Raw genomic sequence first — 21,721 nt, 5'->3', positions numbered from 1 at the left:
CAAATAAACAATGCACGGGCAAAACAAATTGCGTTCAATACGCCACGACATGACATTTAAGGTCAGCGCTGATAAATCAGTGTGTCGTCTCTTGAAAAGATTCAATTGAAACCCGGATCCGACATCGGATTGTGAGCACGTTAAGCACCTGTCGTTGGCATCAAAATATTAAAGCTGGCGAGGTGGAGAGAGCGGAATTTACAGATCCGATTTCCTTACAATAAGTAAATGGACGAACAGTGTTTCCTGGATCCATAACTCATTATGTTCACCATTTCATATATATCATTTGACGGATGAAGAACTCTCTCTCTCTCTCTCCCACTCCTTTCTCTTTCTCACACACTCTCTCTCTCTCTCTCTCTTTCTACTACCTTTTCCATCTATAACTCAATCATCCATCTTCCCCCTCTTCTCTCTTCCTACCCTCTTTATCATGAATCCCGTTACATTCGGTCTATTTTGTATAATGATAAGAGTGTTTGTTAATGGAGACAGGCGTTCAATCCTTGGTAGCGTCATATCAAAGACTTTACAGGGTGGAACGATAAATTTGTTGCCCTAAGAAAAACAACACTACAGCTTTATTTTAACACATTTATTGATAAAAACAATTCAAGTAACTTAATTTTGTAGTAGAGCTGACATCTATTCAATGTAGCCGCCTTCAGCCTCAATCACCGCCTCGATACAGATCTGGAACTAGTTGGTCAGTTGTGTACAAATCCCAAGAGCGATAAGAGCCTTGTATCATGTCTAAAAGTGACACAATGTTCGACGAGCGAGATCGGAGATGCGCTGCTGTACAACTCCTGCTGTCTATCTATCCAAGTTATGACAACAGGACCATTGCCAGCACCCTCAAAATGCAAATCTAGATGGTTCAATGCTTGAGGGCATAGCTCATCACATTGGATGACCTTTTTCGGGCACAGTTATGGTCTTTGGTGTTGTTTCAAGTGAGGGTCATATCATGCCACCTCACATCTTCGAAGTCGGCTTAAAAGTCAACACTAAAGTGTACCTGGATGTGCTGAAGAGTGTGGTGATCCCCTGATGCATTCAAGTGGTCACTGGCAGATCCTGGTTGTGGCAGCAAGACTTGACGCCGGCTTACAAGTTCAAAGAGACCCAGGCTTGGCTTCAGAAAGAGTGCTATGACTATGCACCCTTCTCTCACTGCCTCTCCTCCCTCAACCTGGACTACTTCATTTGGTCATACGTCTAGAGCATAATCTCCCGCAACACCAAAGCCAACCTAATTGCCGCCATCTGTTGAGTATTTGCTGAGCTTACGTCAGCACTTGTGGAAAAGGTCTGCTCCCAGTTCTGGGCCTGTAACTGAGGCAGTGATTAAGGCTGAAGGTGGCTACATTGAAATAGATGTAAGCTCTACTACATAAGTTACCTGAATTGATTTTTTTCAATAAAAGTTTTAAAATAAAGGTGTAGTGTTTTGTTTAGGGCGACAACTTTATCATTCTCTCCTGTAGTAGAGAGAGGCGAGACTTTTTCTGTGCGGAACAGGCTGCAGAAAAGAGAACAGATCATCCTTCACGAGATTGTGAGGTCAGTTTGTTAAAAAAAAAAAGTGCTCTGATCGGAACTTGTCCAGATATGGTGACGGCGCCTGTTTTGACGATTGTAAACAAATGTTAAAATTTGTCTTTTAACTTTTTCTTCTTTTTTGTCGAACGTGAAAAAGTTAAAACGGCAGCGATAACTAATTTGTAAAACTTGTGCGAACAAAAAAAAAAGAAAGTCAAACAGAATAAAACCTTTGCTAATCATAATCAAATTATGGAATTCGACTGCACATGTTTCATCGTGATCAATAGACGTGGTTATCGATTGATTTAATGCACAAAACTGAGAAAAACGTTTATTATTATTTTTTAAAAAAACTTTTTATTGATATTGTTTGTATTATTGATAATGTCGATATCGTTGTTGGTTGTTGATATTGATATTTTGGTTGATGTTGTTGCTGTAGATGTGTTTTCTCGGTCATTATTTGCAAGAAAAATTAAAAATTCAAAAAGGTTGAAGACCGTTTTAAATTTTAGAGGAGATATACTTTGCTATGACTGGCGTGGAGCGAGGTTAAACATCTTATGGATTTAGAATTAATTGCAAAAAGTCAAATTTTGTTTGAAGAAGGGGAGGTAAAAAGATGTTTTTGGGAAAGAATTAGAGAGGGTGATATGAGGGGAAGTATAACATAAATATAGAGAGGGGTATGAATTCCCTAAGAGATAGAAATGGAGAAGGGAGGAGAGAGAATAGTTTACATGCAATGAACGAAGATATTAGAGAACAATATCAGTTAAACTGGTGATTAGGAGCTAACATGGTCAATAATTAAGACCTGCACGCACGCACGCACGCACGCACACACACACACACACACACACACACACACACACACACACACACACACACACACACAAGCAGAATAAACAGATCCAAATACAAGATTACAAACAGATCAGTATATACTTCTCCGTATGAATTATGTACATATGGATATAGAAGTTGCATGGTGTAGTGCTTTGTTTGAATTCTAATGGGCTTGCTACTCAGGTTTACATAGTATTAAAGCATCTATACCTCTATCTCTGCTATTATATAAAATGAACTGCATGCGTGAGTGAGTTCATTCCCTATGGACTCGAAAACGGCTGGGCCAATTTTTATGAAATTTCACACGGAGGTACTTTATGTATCTGGCAGTGTTCTTAGATAGGTTTTGAATCGGAATGTCTTCAATAAGTATCAATAATCGAAATAATCTGATGAAGGAAGGAACAGACGATTTTGACCAAAGTTAACGCCCTACACAGCCTAACATCACGAGTGCATTTGAAAAGTTTTATTACCACACAAGCCGAAAGTCCCGTCATATAAAATCAACAGTCGGCTCTTTTTAATATGACAGGGGCACATTTGAAATGATTGTTTCTGTTTAAAGCATTTTGCGGTAATTGGGGAAAAATAACAAATCTATTGTTAAATATTAAGAGATTTATAAAGAATCGGAATTGGGATCCATAATTGTATTGTAATTGGGAATTTAGTAAGGAATTGGTAATTGTATAGTATTTGGGAAAAATATTGGAATTGTCCCATATGTCAGGGGTGTGAGTTCTGTTATAGAAGTGTTGATTTAATTTGAATAAAATGAAATACGCATCAAGTACACTTGAAAGCCAAATTACAACGCAATATTACGAAAATAAACAAATATTTTATTTGTTTAAACTTTATAATTTATAATAAACAAATATTTTATTTGTTTGAAATTTATAATTTATAATAAACAAATATTTTATTTGTTTAAACTTTATAATTTATAATAAACAAATATTTTATTTGTTTGAAATTTATAATTTATAATAAACAAATATTTTATTTGTTTGAAATTTATAATTTATAATAAACAAATATTTTATTTGTTTAAACTTTATAATTTATAATAAACAAATATTTTATTTGTTTAAACTTTATAATTTATAATAAACAAATATTTTATTTGTTTGAAATTTATAATTTATAATAAACAAATATTTTATTTGTTTGAAATTTATAATTTATAATAAACAAATATTTTATTTGTTTGAAATTTATAATTTATAATAAACAAATATTTTATTTGTTTGAAATTTATAATTTATAATAAACAAATATTTTATTTGTTTAAACTTTATAATTTATAATAAACAAATATTTTATTTGTTTAAACTTTATAATTTATAATAAACAAATATTTTATTTGTTTGAAATTTATAATTTATAATAAACAAATATTTTATTTGTTTGAAATTTATAATTTATAATAAACAAATATTTTATTTGTTTGAAATTTATAATTTATAATAAACAAATATTTTATTTGTTTGAAATTTATAATTTATAATAAACAAATATTTTATTCGTTTGAAATTTATAATTTAAAATAAAAAAATATTTTATTTGTTTGAAATTTATAATTTATAATAAACAAATATTTTATTTGTTTGAAATTTATAATTTATAATAAACAAATATTTTATTCGTTTGAAATTTATAATTTAAAATAAACAAATATTTTATTTGTTTGAAATTTATAATTTATAATAAACAAATATTTTATTTGTTTGAAATTTATAATTTATAATAAACAAATATTTTATTTGTTTGAAATTTATAATTTATAATAAACAAATATTTTATTCGTTTGAAATTTATAATTTAAAATAAACAAATATTTTATTTGTTTGAAATTTATAATTTATAATAAACAAATATTTTATTTGTTTGAAATTTATAATTTATAATAAACAAATATTTTATTTGTTTGAAATTTATAATTTATAATAAACAAATATTTTATTTGTTTGAAATTTATAATTTATAATAAACAAATATTTTATTCGTTTGAAATTTATAATTTAAAATAAACAAATATTTTATTTGTTTGAAATTTATAATTTATAATAAACAAATATTTTATTTGTTTGAAATTTATAATTTATAATAAACAAATATTTTATTTGTTTGAAATTTATAATTTATAATAAACAAATATTTTATTTGTTTGAAATTTATAATTTAAAATAAACAAATATTTTATTTGTTTGAAATTTATAATTTATAATAAACAAATATTTTATTTGTTTGAAATTTATAATTTATAATAAACAAATATTTTATTTGTTTGAAATTTATAATTTATAATAAACAAATATTTTATTTGTTTGAAATTTATAATTTATAATAAACAAATATTTTATTTGTTTGAAATTTATAATTTATAATAAACAAATAAAATATTTGTTTATTTTCGTAATATTGCGTTGTAATTTGGCTTTCAAGTGCACCTGATGTGTATTTCATTTTATATATATGTGTGTGTGTGTGTGTGTGTGTGTGTGTGTATTTCCACAGCCAGACAACGTCGCAGCTCACAAGAGTTGCGACGTCGTCTGGCTGTGGAAATAATTGTATCTTCTCTCACATTCTGAAGGTTATATATATATATATATATATATATATATATATATATATATATATTATATATATATATATATATACATATATATATTTTTTTTTTTTTTTAGTATTCTTTATGTAAATACAGTCATATCTTGCTACGATGTACAGACCGTTTCGATCACAATAGATCTCATCAGGCAAGAAAAATTAAAAATTCAAAAAGGTTGAAGACCGTTTTAAATTTTAGAGCAGATATACTTTGCTATGACTGGCGTGGAGCGAGGTTAAACATCTTATGGATTTAGAATTAATTGAAAAAATAACTTTTTATTTGAAGAAGGGGAGGTAAAAAGATGTTTTTGGGAAACAATTAAAGAGGGTGATATGAGGGGAAGTATAACATAAATATAGAGAGGGGTATGAATTCCCTAAGAGATAGAAATGGAGAAGGGAGGAGAGAGAATAGTTGACATGCAATGAACGAAGATATTAGAGAACAATATTAATGGTTTTATAAATCAAGAGATTAAACCTGTCTAGGCTATGGAAATATATATATATATACTAGCAAAAGTACCCGTCGTTGACTGGATTCAAAAACAGCCTACAGAAAATGAACTCTGATTTATGAAAGTATGATAGGCTATGAAAAGGAAGAGTTGTAAAGGGATAGCTTCGAATTTGAGGGTATCAAAAACAAAGCAAAATATGATGAAAGTAAAAATAAAATAGATAAACCCCATAATTTATTATACCATACCTGTTCACACTGAAACACTTATCACAATATTCTGTGGATCTATATTAAAAAACCTTGTTAAACTTTGTGACATATTTTCATCTACGGAGGTCAGGCGCGAACGAACACCCCATAATTTTATTATACCATATTTCTTCAAACTGAAACATAATTATCAAAGTATACTTACGCGGATAGATATGAAAAGTCTTTATTGAAGTTTGTGTCTATTTCCATTCTATGGAGGCCAGGTGCAAACGCAGACCCCGCAATTTTATTATACCATCCCTATTTAAGTTAAAACATACTTATCAAAGTATTCTTATGTACATCTATATCAAAAACACTTGTAAACGTTTTTTTTTAATTTTTAAATTTTTTATTTCCATACTTTGTGGACCATGAGCGAACGCAAACCCCACAATTTTAATGAATCATCATTATGCCAGATCAAACATACCCATTCCTGTGTCTCGATACATCTTCTATCATTATATGTGATCAGTTTTCTATAATAGTCAACCATATAGGAGCCTATTCGTGGCCAGACACACACAGACATTCGGCTTTATATTATCTATATAAATGCTAGTATATCTATAAAAGTGAAAGTGTCTGTCTGTCTGTGTATCTGTGTGTGTACATTTCCCTACGCAATAGCTCTGTCAATTTTAAGTCTACAGACTCGAAATTTGATATATAGGGTACTGAGATTTGGGAAAATCGATGTGATCGGTTTTCGGCCAGAAATTAGTCGGTTAAGGGGTCAACGTTTAACGATTTGACCTTTGAGAACTCTACTAAACTCCTCTGCTAATATACAATTGAAATTTTAGATATAGGTTCCTTGGACATGGATCTAACTTAATAACTTGATTTGAACCTCAAGCAATAAATGCTAAGAGGTCATAATAGAGGTCAAAATTAAAAAAAAAATTGACCTCTGCAGTCTCTACAAAATTACTCAGGCAATTTCTGGTCTAAACATTTGAAATTTTACATAAATGGATATTCAGAGATAGGGTAAGCTTTTTAATCAGTTTGGGTCGAAAATTTGAGCTACCAATATATAAATGTATGTATGTATGTTTTCATGTCTGCCTAAAACTTTCGACAGAGGCGACGGATTTTCACAAGATCAGTATTGTTTTGAAGCTCGACCCTTCAGACGACAAATACCAGAAAAATTGGCTAAAAACATTACTTTCCTCACCCTCAACTGGGCACTTTTTTACAGAGAAGGGTCGCTTTTTTCACCGATATTTTCGAAAGTCATCCCCTCTTTTCGATTGTCTAGCCTTAATTTAAACCTGCGTCACTTCTGGTTCGGCAGTTGTCGTAGCAGCAAAGAAGTCACATTTTTTCCCCGTTCTTTTCCTCCTTCGCGGTATGGGTTCGAGCCTGCCTTCCTACTACCACTTTTTTTTTTTTTTTGCTCAACACACACCTCCAAACACCCAGGCAACGCCGGCCACCCATGCTAGTATATATATATATATAATAATTCTCCGAGTCCCAAATATCAAATTTTTTCAGTTGGTTGTTTCCAGTTCATTGCCGGAAACTTCATTAAGCTGTGCCCTCAAGCATTGAACCGTCTGGATTTGCATTCTGAGAGTGCTGGCAATGATCCTGTTTTCATAATCTGGATTGGTAGAGAGCATGAGTTGTATAGGGACGCATCTTCGCTCGTTGAAAATTGTGTCACTTTCATACATGATAGATTGATAGATGGATCCTGTCGTCCTTGGATTTGTATACAATTGGCCAACTAGTAGATGATCTGCAACAAAAAAAGAAAACTGGTTTTTATCAAACGGAAATGGAATCATGTCGTCTTTTCTAGGGTGACAATTTTATCATTCCATCCTGTTGTAGACATGAAATGTCTTTTTTTTTTTTTTAAACAAAACATATATATATATTACATATCCAATATTTTTTCATTTTTATATTTGGCAATTTATAACTACAATAAATTGCAGTTTCACTTAATGCCTTAACTAGCAAATTCTAGCATTGCTACAAATATAATTTGCTGATTTCTTTATGTCCTCTGATGAGAAGAATAATAAGAATAGCATTCTTTGAAACTCCGTAGAATAAGGATTTTGTAAATTGTTTTTTGGAGTATTTAGTCCAGCAATAAATTTTGATTGTAAAGTTCAACTTACAGTTTTAATTTGCTTTCTCTTATATATATATATATATATATATATATATATATATATATATATATAGACAAATAAAGAATATATATATATATATATATATATATATTCTTTATTTGTCTTTTCTTGGGTGACAGTTTTATCGTTCCACCCTATAAAATGATAAAATGAATTCCGGGCAACAGCGAGTATACATACATGCACATGTGCACTATGTGCACATTTATTATTGACTACCATTTATGTTGTTATGTGTGTGTATTACCTCATTGCGTATTGTTGGTGTTGTGTGCATTTGATATGCTTTTGTTTATCAGCATGTTGCGTCGTTTTTATGAGTAGTAATTAATGTAATTAAACGGACATTATATCCCTTCTTGCAAAATTCCTCATCTTGATTTGGACAAATTATCTTCCACAGTGAAAATAATTGGAGACTGAAACCAGTTTTAATTAAATTAATAGAATCCGTGTTATTTTTTCATCATCATCATCATCATCATCATCATCATCATCATCATCATCATCGTTGTTATTAAAATTATAATAAATAATATCTTCATCCAGCAAGAATATAAAAAATAGAAGCCTAGGTTTAAAAACATTAGCATTGTGGGAGGAAATTGACTGAAAATCAAAGATTATATAACAAGAAAATATTTAAAATGAGTGAGATCTGTGGAAATTCCGCTGTTGTATCCTTCCTCCAATATTGCGTAGTGGGGAGAACTCATACATAACAGTGTCTATTGACAGGTACGTATCCGGGACGACATGTAACGGAAGAATGAGACATTTATATAAAGGTGTACACGGCGACTACGGTGATGACGATTCTTGGGGACTTCATATTTATAGTAGACTTGCCTGGGTGCCTGGTGTTGCCCGGTGGTTGTGAGGTGTGTGTTGAGCAAAAAAAAAAAAAAAAAAGTGGTAGTAGGCAGGCAGGCTTGAATCCGTGACGCGAAGAAAGTGGAGGTATGTGTAAGAGTGTTGGTTGAGTAAAAAAAAAAAAAAGAAAGAAAAAAAAAAAAGAAAGAAAAATTGCGAATCCGTACTGTGAAGAAGGAAAAGAATGTGTAACCCCCCCCCCCCCCAAAAAAAACGTGACGTCTTTGCTGTTGCATCCATCACCAAACCGGAAGTGGTGAAGGTTTAAATTAAGGCTAGTCACTGGAAAAGAGCGGACGACTTTTGAAAATATCGGCGAAAAAAGCGACCCCCCTCCTTTTAGAGAAGTGCCCAGTTGTGGGTGAAGGAATTAATGTTTTTAGCCATTTTTTTTATATTTGTCGTCCGAAGGGTCGAGCTTCAAAACAATACCAATCTCATGAAAATCTGTTGCCTCTGTCAAAAGTTTTAGGCAAACATACAAACATACATACATACAAACATACATACATTTAAACAGACAGGTGAGATTTATATTATAGAAGGCTGATATAAATGTGAAGAGGATAAAGTTATAGACAGTTCTTTTCACAGAGAGAAGATTCATTATTCATGAGGGGCGACCGTTAGCACTTAATAACGTTCAATAATAACGTGATTAAATTTACCTCTATAAAGTTTGTAAAGCATTTATAATATAGACATATTGTTCATGTCAAAATGTAGAAAAAACTTATGTTTACAATAAGCGAGATACCCGTGTTGAACTTAAAGATTTTCTTTTAGTTAGAGGGTGTGTGTCAGTCTAGAAAATAATACAGTCATAAAAAAAGAAGGGGACGTCCCGTCATAAAGGTAAAGTAAAATAAAAGCCCCAAAACTAGCGTCGTCGTTAACTACCTTGCCTGAAAACTTCAATTAGATATTAGTCTTTTTAAAACGCAAATAGGTCACAAATGTGTAGGTAAACCGAAATGATTTTTTAAAAATAATTTCGCAACTGTAGTTTCTATAAAATAATTGGGTTTCATACAAAGTTCTTTTACAAGACGAATCACAAAAACACATTACCTTGCGGTTGAAATGATGATGAAGACAAACGCTTACAAATTACATGATGACATTTATTATTCCAGCTTGTTTCTTCTCGGCATTACATAAAACAATGTAAATTATTCAGATATCTCCATTTAATCTAAATTAGTGATCTAAATTCTATTTCTAAGGTAAACATGATCGAACGACTTCGGAACGGACAAAGAGGGACTTTTATATTTATTTGAGAGAACACATAAGGAGACTGGAAAGCGTCCAACAGAGACACCTGAGAAGGATCATGAAGATCAAATGCAGTGACTACGTATCAGAAGAGCTACCTTTGCGTCTATGCACAACTTACATGATGATCTTTATTCATTCCAACTGGATGAGATGATGCTGAGGGATTTGATTGCTTTTCAGAATTACATTGACTTGCCTCCCTTTCTGGTTCACTTCGAAAAGGGGTTCGGCTAACTCACTCTTCCAACTCTAACTGTCAACTCAACTCTCTAACTGCTGAATATATTGTTTCTATCTTTCTTTGTGACGTCAGAACGTGCTCAGACACGTGAATATTTTTTTTCACATGGGTTTTACATATTACATATGTCTCCAACACGTTTTTGTGGCAACACAAAGAAAATTCCTAAACTGATTTCCATTGTTTTAACTCTGACCTCTAGTTGTATCGTTATTCTAACACAATGGACAATGCTCCACATTCCTAGGATTGCATCTAAATTGCAATATGTATTCTTTTCAACTTCTGAATACTTGGTTCGGTTCTAGCCTTTTCTTATGAAGAGACTTTTACAGCACATCCAGCAACACTAAGTTGTCATATTTATGATCTGATCTGCAGATCTAAAAGTAGCCTGATAGGACATTCGAGGATTCACAATATTATCATGCGATCACCTTTATAAGAAGGAAAGTTTTTTTTTATGTCACTTATGTGTACTTCTATGTAGGACTAAAGTTGGATTAAAAAGTCACCTACATGCACACAGATGCACAACACTTAATTGAACAGATGGCAAACTTCTGTCAAGAAGTAGTAATCATCATATATATGCCATAATCACGTTGATACACCGGTTCTCGTCAGATCGCAAAGTTAAGCAATGTTGAACCTGGTTAGTACCAGATGGGTGACCATTTGGGAATTCTAGGTGCTTATGTCGGCATTGTTTCCAGTCTTTCTGAACTTCCACTTGCCACTGGTATTTAGCACTGTTGATTCAGGAGACGTGTAGTTGGAGATTGTGCAACTGTTGCCACAAAAATTTCACACGCAGCCACCCTTACAGTTGGTATCGATAGTCTGTCAATACCGAAGGAAGCTACCATGTGTATGTGTGTATATGTATGCATGTGTATATATATATTTTTGCTCCATTTTACTTCAGTCACAGTTCTCAAAAATCAAGGGGACCCCCTTCCTGGGTCTTCCGTTTGATTTCCATATTCGAATATTCCATTAAAGTTCTCCTTTATCTCTTAAACACGGTGTGAATAAAAATAAAAGCTGGTGCGGGTTAGACATACCGAGGAGATTTATGTCGGTTGTGAATACGATGTGATTTTGAATATTTAGTCAGGGTTTACTTCTAGGGAAACGTATCCTTATGCCAGGTTGTAAAACTTTGAAGATCTTATTGTACATTGTTTAGATTGAGGCAACTAAGTGATTCGGGATATAGAGCAGTGAATGAGCACAGTTTAGGACAATATGTCAGAGGAGCGAAAAGACTAGGAAGATGTCCGTTAACATCAAGTATGCGATTAAGCTTGCCAACAATCTGTTTTTTTTTTGTTGTTTTTTTTGTTGTTGTTTTTTTTTTTTTTTTTTCACTGTTTTCACCCCAAACTAAACATATTGTAACTTGAAACGTAAGGTTCTACCATTCAGGATCACATCTTTCAGATGAGTCTTGGGTGTTGAGTATCAAGATGACTGTTAACATTACATTTCAGCGTAGAGACAGGAAAGCAGAAAATATGTAAGTGAATTTCAATATTTAGCAGTTCGAGAGGAGAAACTATAAGAATAGAAGTCTTTCTCATATATAGGGACCTAAACAGTATAAAGATTTGGATATCGTTGTACGTCGAGAACCTTAGACATTCAGGGATAGTGTCTAGTAGGCATTCAAGTTCTCTCATGCATATATATATATATATGTTATATAGGGAGGTGGATTTGATATTATAAAACAGTTATACAGGGTGCCCCCCCCCAAAAAAAAATGGGCCCCAACTCTAATTAGACCCCGTTTCTTAGTGTTTTGTCTGAATGAAATGAAACTTTGGTCATAATTAGTTTATTATATTCAAAACATCACATCAAAACACTAGGGTCTTTGACCTTTTTTTCTCTGTTGACTGTAAAATGCTCAGAAAAAGAATTGAATGTCCTTTGTTTTTTTTGGGGTCACCCTGTATATATACTAGCATTTAGCCCGGCGTTGCCCGGGTGTTTGTATGTGCATGTTGAGCAAAAAAAAAAAAAAAAGTGGTAGCAGGAAAGCAGGCTCGAACCCGTACCGCGAAGAAGGAAAAGAACGGGGGAAAAAACCTTGACATCTTTGCTGTTACGACCACCGCCAAACCGGAAGTGACCTATGCATAAATTAAGGCTAGACAATCGAAAGGAGAGAATGACTTTAAAAATTATCGGTGAAAAAAGCAACCCGGCCTCCCTGTAGAAAAGTGCCATTGAGAGCGGCACGGAGATATTTTGTTCTTATAGCATCTCTCGTTATAAACGTATAAATTGTATGGATTGTTGTTTAGCCAGGGGATATGATATCAACGTATAAACTGAGGCATGATGTATCAAAGAGTTATCACACGGGTATATATTACAGTTCATATTTACAATTTAAGGTATCATTTTTTTATAAGAGGAATGATATGTTTCATGCCTTTCTTTCTTCAAGAGTTCTTCTATCTTCATTTCTGAGCTCCGTGATAAAACATGAAATAACCAACACCATAACCAATTGAGACCTCTGTTCTTCCTTCTTTTGTGAAACCACAGAACACCACTTTACGTTTTTATGATATAAATTTATTTCAGTTGTCTCAAATGGTCTTCACAAAGAGGCTGCTTACGTGTCTACATGCTTGTTCTTACAGCCTCGCTTTCTGGCTTGAAGTACGTCTATTTCACCTGCGTGACTAGACTCCAACTCTCGACTCGAAACTTCCTGACCTCTTGACCTCAGTTCCGTTATGTCATCATTTAAAAAGCAAACGTATCTCTTAAGTGTGGCCTTTCCACGTCTGCCTGCCCAAGGTTATTTTGTTTATATTTAACCTAGCTAATTTATATAAATATCTCAGCTAAAACCCATTGCTACGCTTTATTCTATAAAAAAAAAAAGTAAAAAAGATTTTTGGGTGCCATCAGCTGGAATCGAAACCGAAACTCTAGCATCCAAAGCTGGTTCCGTTACTACTATACCAACGTGACACGCATATAAACTGATTAAAAGTTAAAAATAAACTAAGATGAATGTACAAAATGTATAACGATTTTTTTCATTTTTGACCCCTTAAAAACTATTTTAACCGGCTAAAGATCCATAAAAGAATGGTTCGTTAAAAATCCAATCATTTGTGGCTCCTAGTGCCGCTCTGCGACTTTTAGTTTCAGAGGAGATAAAGTTTGAAAATATGGAGACCGACAGACAGACATATAGCCTTTATATATATTAAATATATTAGTATTCGGATAATGAATTGGAATTGAGAATCAGAAAAATTGGAACATTTGGGGATATCGGAATCGGAAAAATGTGTGCCTCTTTTCTGATGCCAAAACGATTCATTTGTCTTTTTTATTTGATTTTGTTTCAAACAAAATCTTCCACTGTTGGTATTGATAATAAAACGATAAATATTTATTGATTTCAAACAACCAGTAAAACTAAAATCTATAGATCATCCTCTTTTTGAGTTTGAGAAAATATCTGCTCATTTAAAATATGTCTTTATGGAAATATGTGGAAAAATAACAACTCTATAGTCAAATATTTAGAGATTTATAAAGAATCAGAATCAGTAATTGTATCGGAATTGAGAATTTAGTGCGGAATCGGTAATTGTATCGGAATCGGGGAAAAATATTGGAATCGTCCCACCACTAATAGATACATATAATGTGTCTATGTATGTGTATATATGTATCGTGTTTCTCTCTTTTTTTTTTTTTTTCATTTTTCTTAAACTTTTTCTTCTAGGGGATGGGACATCCAACCAGATGTCTGATATTTACCCCTATTTTAGTGAGTCCAACCAAGAGATCTTTTCAGGATTCTAGCCGTCCCTTTCAGTGCAATCGTTTGTATTTCACTTGCACTTGGTTCACCGGGTATGCTTGCTATGTACTTTTTAAAATTCTTTTTCATAAGCCCAGTTGCTCCTATGATGACTGGTATAATTGAAACGTCTTTGTATGAATATATTTTAATGTGTGTGTGTATATATTTTAATAATGTGTGTATGTATGTGTGTATATATTTATAATTTGCGTGCATATATGTATCTATATTTATAATGGGCATGCATATATATGTGTATGCGTGTATATATGTGTGCGTATATATATGTGTATATACACGTGTATGACTATGTGTGTGTATTTAATGTACTATTTATAATTATTGTTTTTCATATTGTATTGAATTTGTAATCTCATTAAAAATTTAATGAGATATATTTTCCAATTAACCTAATTGAATGAAATGAATATATGCTTTAACATGGTTTACTCAGAATTACAACAGGTATTGTCTACTTACCTCCCACCATGGGAAGATGCGACACAAGGCCATATGGTGGAGATGATAGGCCAGCATACTTTGGTACCGTAAAAATATATCTTATTAATGAAGTAATAATAATATTACGAGTAATACTAAAATAATAATATTAGTATCAATAATAAAGTCATATTATTATTAATAATAAAATAATAATATTAATAAAATAATATATATCTATAAAAGTGAAATTGTCTGTGTGTGTGTCTGTGTGTGTACATTTCCCCTACCAAACTACTCTGTCATTTTTCAATCTATAGACTCAACATTTTACATAAGGGGTTTTGAGATTTGGGAAAATCTTTTTAATCGGTTTTCGGCCAGACATTTGGCTGTCAAGGGGTCAAAGTTCAATGATTTGACCTTTGAAAACTTTGCCAAACTCCTTTGCCAATTTTGGGTCTAAACACTTGAAATTTTAGATGTAGGTTATTTGGACATGGATCAGACCTTTTAATTTGATTTCAGCCCAAAATAAATGTTAAAATTGGGATCAAAGTTAAAAAGAATTTGATCTCTGCGTCCGCTACCAAATTACTATTAAACCAATTTTTGGTCTAAACATTTGAAATTTTACATAAAGTGTATTCAGACATGCAGCAAGCTTTTTAATCGGATTTTGGCTGAAAATTTGGCGGCCAAGGGGTCAAAGTTAAAAAGATTTACGTTTTTTTTACGATTTTGAACACCAGTAAAATCCATCATAACTTTTGTTTTACTAAACGAAAATTGAAAATTTTATTTTTACAATATAGCTGAGAAGGTGATCTGTAAACTGTAATAATATTTAAAATTTGGTTGAAAAATGAGTGAGTGGTGAAGTTTTAAAGCAGTTCTAAACGACTAAAACTGCCATTTAACCATATATTCAAACACAGTAGTGTTTGAATAATATTATATTAGATTATAGCTGAAGGAACTCAAGTTATATATAATAGAACTTGAGTTCGTTCAGTTATAATCCAAATCGAAACCAAAACTTATGAAAAGTTCTTGGTAAAATTATTTATTACAAGGAATGGAAGTACATAATTAAACGACAGTCACTCAGAAAGAAAAAGATGTAAGCTTGACACACAAAATAACACGCACACTATTGCTATCATATTAGTATATAGATAATGTGTATACTTGTACACCCACTTTTTTTTGTGCATGCATGCGTGTGTATGTCACTATAAACTAATGCCACACCAAATAATCGAGGAGGGTCAAGGAGGACGGAAAAACCGAGGAAGAAAGAAAGCACTAGTCAGATCTCTGTTGGATGAGTGCAAGGAGGATTGGGACCTTAGGGAGGCTCATTGCCATCCAAATTCCAGTCAATGGTCGTTGCCAATGAGAAATCAATGGTAAGCGGCTGTTTTGATAATGTAAATTCATCTGCAAAGGTTATCGAAAAAAGTGGAGAGTACTGGAAATCTGGGGAGACTCAGGAGAACGCCACAAGGTGTTCTCAAAGAGAAATTTTCGATGATGGCCTGTGTGACTATTAATAAATAATAATAACAAAAAAAAAATAAATAAAAAAAATAAAATAATAAAAATAATACTTTGCTGTTGCAGCTGATCACATGGTGAATATCAAAGAAAAGGAGAAACGGAGCAAATACACAGAGCTAGCCAGAATGCTGAAAGGGATATGGAAGATGAAGAAAATCAAAATAATACCTATAATAGTAGGAGTGCTAGGAACAATCCCGAAAAACTTTGAAAAAAGAATGGGAGAAATTGGAATCAAAGGCATTACTGGAAAAATACAACGAACAACAATAATGAAAACAGATGAAATATTAAGGAAACCCTTGAATGTGGAAACTAACACACAGGAGCAACAAGTGCGGGTCAGACAAACTGCTGCAAACGCAAAACATGAAACACTACATGGAACCAAGAACACTGAAACCGCATATCTATAAGTTCTCTAACCCAACCCTACCCCCATTGCCACATCACTGTTCCCCCCCCCCCAAAGAGCAAGACCAAATAACCAAGTAGAGTCAAGGAGGAAGGAAAGACCGATGAACTGACCAGACCTCAGCCAAATAAGTGCAAAGAGAACTGGGACCTTGGGGAGGCTTATTGCCACTCAAATCCCAGCAAAGACCAACAGCTGCTGCCAACGAGAAATCAATGGCAAGCAGCTGTTGCGATAATGCAAATTTATTTGCAAATGCTATCGAAAGAGGTGGAGAGTACTGGAAACCTGGGGAGACTTGTTGTCACTCAGCTTCCAGGGAACACCACAGGCTGTTTTCAGGGAAAGATCTCTGAGGACCTGTGTGAAAGCTCCTTGTGAGCCAATAATAATAATAATAATGATGATAATAAAGAAAATAAAAATAGGGTTAAATAGGATGGAAGGATCGAGGAGAGAGAGCACTAACCAGACCTCCATTGGAAGAGTGCAGAAAATACAAGGACTTTTGCTTGGCAAATCCCAGTGAATCCCAATGGTTGTTGGCAATGAGAAATCAATGGTAAGTGGTTGTTGCTATAATGCAGAGTCATTTGTAATCCAAAAAGTTTTTTATTATCGGAACAAGTGGAGAGCACTAGATATCTGGGGGAACTTGTCACTTGGAATCCAGTGAGCGATCACTACTGATGGCCTATGTGAGAACTCCTAGTGAGTAAATAATAATAATAATAAACGTCAGCAGAAGCAATTGAACTAAACAGCTGGGAACCCCTCCCTCCCAACCGTTTCTGATGCTGCTGCCTTTCAGTGGTATCAGTTGTATAATAAAATTCCTGACCCAGAATGCAAAACTGGCATTTAATAGGCCATTATATACCCTAACACACGCACTGGAAAAAGTAAAAAAAAAAAAAAAAAAAAAGAAAAAAAAAAATTGCTGAGTCGATAAGAAGAAAAAGAAAAAAAAAAGTTTGAGAATTTTGTCTGTAGACTTGAGAACTTTTTTGGTATTTTTCTTTTCTAAATTTTGTCTCAGAAATAAATTCTTCAATTATTTCTTCGTGGAATGCAAAACTTCTTGCTTTTATAGAACAGAGAATAAAAGGAAACTTTCAGACTTGATTTATATACCAACTTGATGTTCGTGTATGTGTGTGTATATATATAGATGTGGCATGTGTGTATTTGTACATCCGTGTGGTTTGTGTACGTATATAGATCAAAGAGTTGCACATATCTGTATGTATATATAAACTAGCTGGCTGGCGACCCGGCATTGCCCGGCCATACAATACACTTAAACCTGATATTTTAATTTATGCAGATTGCATATATTATTATATAATCAATCGCTAGCCTGGGTGCCTGGCGTTGCCCGGCTGTTTGTAAGTGTGTGTTGAGCAAAAAAAAAAAAAAAAAGTTGTAGTAGGCAGACAGGCTCGAACCTGTGACACAAAGACGGAAAAGAAAGTGGTGGTGTGTGTAAGGGTGTTGGTTGAGCAAAAAAAAAAGAAAAAAAAAAGAAGGAAAATTGCAAGCGAAAAAAAAAGAAAAAGAAAAGTGGTTGTAGGCAGATAGGCTTGAACCCGTACTGTTAAGGGGGAAAAGAAAGTGGGGGAAAAAAAAAAAAAAAAGTGACGCGTTAGCTGTTGCACTCATCACCAAACCGGAAGTGACGTAGGTTTAAATTAAGTTAGACAATCGAAAAGAGGTGATGACTTTCGAAAATATTGACGAAAAAAGCGAGCCCTCCTTGTAGAAAAGTGCCCAGTTGAGATTGAAGGAATTAATGTTTTGGGCTAATTTTTCGATATTTGTCGTCCGAAGGGTCAAGCTTCAAAATGATACCGATCTTGTGAAAATCCGTCGCCTCTGTTGAAAGTTTTTGCGAAACATACATACATACATTTAAACAGACGGATGAGATTTACATTGTAGATTATATATTATGAGGAATAATTTGCCTGTTGGACTAATTTGCGAATAAAAATATAATGATAAATAAATAAAAACAAATAAATATTAAATAAATAAATGAATAAAAAAAAAAAAATAATGATAACGTCGTTCATCAAATTCCGTCTGTGTTTGTTTACTATATCATGTCAGCTGATATTTGGGCTTGACGATGAATGCCCTGGAAAAGTCACTTCTGATTAATGTTTAGTTTTAAAATATGCAAACGAAGAAATGATTTGCAGCAATGTTAAATGGTGCCTATTCTTTTATTGTAAATTGAACTCATTAATAAGAAAAAATTAAAATAAAATAGTGAGGTACATCTGGGCTTGAACAGGGAATCATTCGATCTGTAATCAAATGCTCTACCACTGAGCTATGTTTCCAGATGACAATAGATCTTTTTTTCTTTTTAGGAAGAAATGATTTGCTGAGATTTTATTATTTCTCTTGGTCGGTGTAATGTAAAATATTCCCTGTAAAATTTTTTCTTTTTTATCTATAAGAGAAGAAAAACTATTTTTAAGATCGAATTTTTTGGATTTTTGATAATTATCGAATAAATTTCTGTACAAAACATATCTAAGAACACTACCAGACATATAAATTAGCTTTGTGTGAAATTTGCAAAAGATAGACTCAGCCGTTTCGGAACTTATGAGGAAGGAACTCACACACAAAGTGATTTTTATATCATAGTAGAGATAGAGATATATAGGTTTGTGTGTGTATATAATACTAGCATGGAGACCCAATGTTGCCCGGGATTGACTGATGATCAATGAATGATCCATACTTCTATTATTTTTATTGTCATCGAAATCAATAAAATCGCCCATTTTTCAATCAAATAAATTGATTGTTTGCTCTAGTCGGGAACCCACTGTGGTGCACTGGGAGGAAGCTTTGCATGCCCCCCCCCCACAGTAACTTAATCCACAATACATTGTAGTCTACATTGCACTGTAGAGAACCTACTATTGATTTTATAAAATTATTTTTATATAATGGCTTGAATAAAAGTTTAAAAGGCAAAGTATTATCGTTTAATCTAAATGAACACATTGAACATGCCTGTCTTACCAAAGAACCTGCTGTTGATTTTATACACTGAGCTTTTCTGCTTGTGTGATGATAAAACTTCTAAAATGCACTCGTGATGTTAGGCTGTATAAGTGTGTTAGCTTTGGTTAAAATACGCATTTTTTTCACATAAGCGTATTTTATGTGTCTGGAAGTGTTCTTAGATAGATTTTTATATCGGAATGTCTCTTGTCAAAGATGAAATAACCAAGGCCCAGACATGAATGTGTTATGAGATAAAACTTTATTATAGCAAGCGCTAACACGTGCGACTGGTCTCAAAGGGAAAATCTAACTGACTAGTCGCATCCGGGGTTTTACCCTTGGCGGCCCTCTCCTCATATAAGGGGAGATAATCACTCTTTCCTGGGGCAGGATAAATGGGATGGGATGTTAACACTTCCCCGCTTTCCTTTCTTGTGCTGATGAAAGTTTTCAGGAGACATCATCAAAGGGTTATCTGCAGGGAAAGGGAAAGAAAAAGAAGAATTTAACAAAATTATGTGACACTGTGTTTTAAGGATTAGAGAGATTGTTCCTTGGGTTCAGATGTGAATCCTAGAATTTTAAAAGAGGGGACTCCCTTTTTTGTTAAGCCATCAGCAATTTGTTTGTCAGTGGGTATCCAGGATATCTCTGCAATTTCTCCTCTGTCAACCATTTCTCTAAGAATGGCCATTTCAATTCTTAGTCTTTTATCGAGGATTTGTGTGGTAGAATGCACTGCATCATACAAACAGGAATTGTCTGTTTTGCATGTTATCTTGATGTTTGTAGTGTGATCTTTCATTTGCAGAAAATCCAGTATCAATTTTCTGTAATAATGGCAGGCTTCAGTAAGATCAACCATCGCCAGAGTCTCCGCAGCAAGCGTGCTTTTGACTATTCTTTTGATGCGTTTAGATTGTCAGGCTATTGGCATGTATTGGTTATTACTACCAACCAGAAAAATAATTTAGCCACCTTGTGATCCACCGTCAGTTAGGTTAGCAAAGGATGCATCACTGTATGCTATAATTTGAAGCAATTTAGGGTTTACAAGATTGGGAATATGGATTTGGGATTTCTCCTTTTTTGCCTTTTTGATAGTCCTATTTATTTGTTTTATACATTCCACATTTTCTTGTTTTAATATGGAACTCAATGCACTGACATCAAAACTGAGGTCAGGTCTAGTTTGAGTGGCTAGCCAGTTGAGTTGACCGATTAGCTGTCTGGCCTCGGAGATCTCAGTGAATGTCAGCTTGTCTTCCAGCCTTCTTCCATTCTGCAGCGGAATGTGTCTGAGTTTCTTTGTGTATTCATCTTGTCCAATATTAATGTTACTATTGGATTTTTTTATTTCTAATCCAATATATTGGAACTTGGCAACTTCTTCAGATTTCACTTTGAAAAGTTTACGAAGTTCATTAATGACTTTGTTCTCAAAGGTTTCTGAACCAGCAAAGCAGAAATCATCGACATGAGTGGCAATTATGCCTTGAAGCTTGTTTTTGAAATGCCAAGTGAAAATAGCGTGGTCATATTTTGATGGTGTGGCCCCTAGCTTTACTAGTTTCTCTCTAAGTGTTAGGTACCAGGATCGAGATGCATCTGTTAGACCGTAAACACATTTGGATAATTTCCAGATGTAACCAGGGGATACATTGGCTTCTTTGGGAGGAAGAAGGTAGACGGGTCGATCTAATTGCTTGCTTTGTAAAAAGGCAGTTTTGATGTCCATGGATTTGCATACCCAACCACTTGCTGATATAACTCCTAAGACTGATCGTAAACTTTCTTTTGAACATGTTGGGGAGTCATTTCTAACATTGCAGGCATCTTTATCTTGAAAGCCTTTCGCAACAAGTCTGGCCTTAAAGGTTTGTTTTCCATTCAACTCCTTGTTGGTGTAGACCCATCTTGTGCATATTTTTGGTTGGCCCTGATCTAATACTTGTGTGTAGACTTTGTGTTCAACCCAACTTTGGAGTTCTCTCTTTTTGGCCTTATCATATTGGTCATTAGAGGAGTCAGTCATTAGATTTACCTCTGTGGCTTCATTAGTGAGGGGTTGGTCATCTTTGTTTGTCTCCCATTCCAAGACCCCATTCTCAAAATCTAGCCAGAATGG

The 21,721-nt window shown here is 33.5% G+C and overlaps 1 protein-coding gene across 2 annotated transcripts in view; it reads left to right on the top strand.

The window, feature by feature from the left end:
* LOC145287768 (holocytochrome c-type synthase-like) overlaps positions 1 to 21,721 on the top strand; it is a 215,368-nt gene that overhangs the window by 74,664 nt on the left and 118,983 nt on the right. The window lies entirely within an intron of this gene.

This window comes from Euprymna scolopes, chromosome 11, assembly GCF_053919585.1.
Source record: "Euprymna scolopes isolate OS-2025 chromosome 11, ASM5391958v1, whole genome shotgun sequence".
In the NCBI taxonomy this organism is placed as follows: Eukaryota; Metazoa; Mollusca; class Cephalopoda; order Sepiida; family Sepiolidae; genus Euprymna; species Euprymna scolopes.
This window is presented reverse-complemented; position numbering and strand designations above follow the sequence as displayed.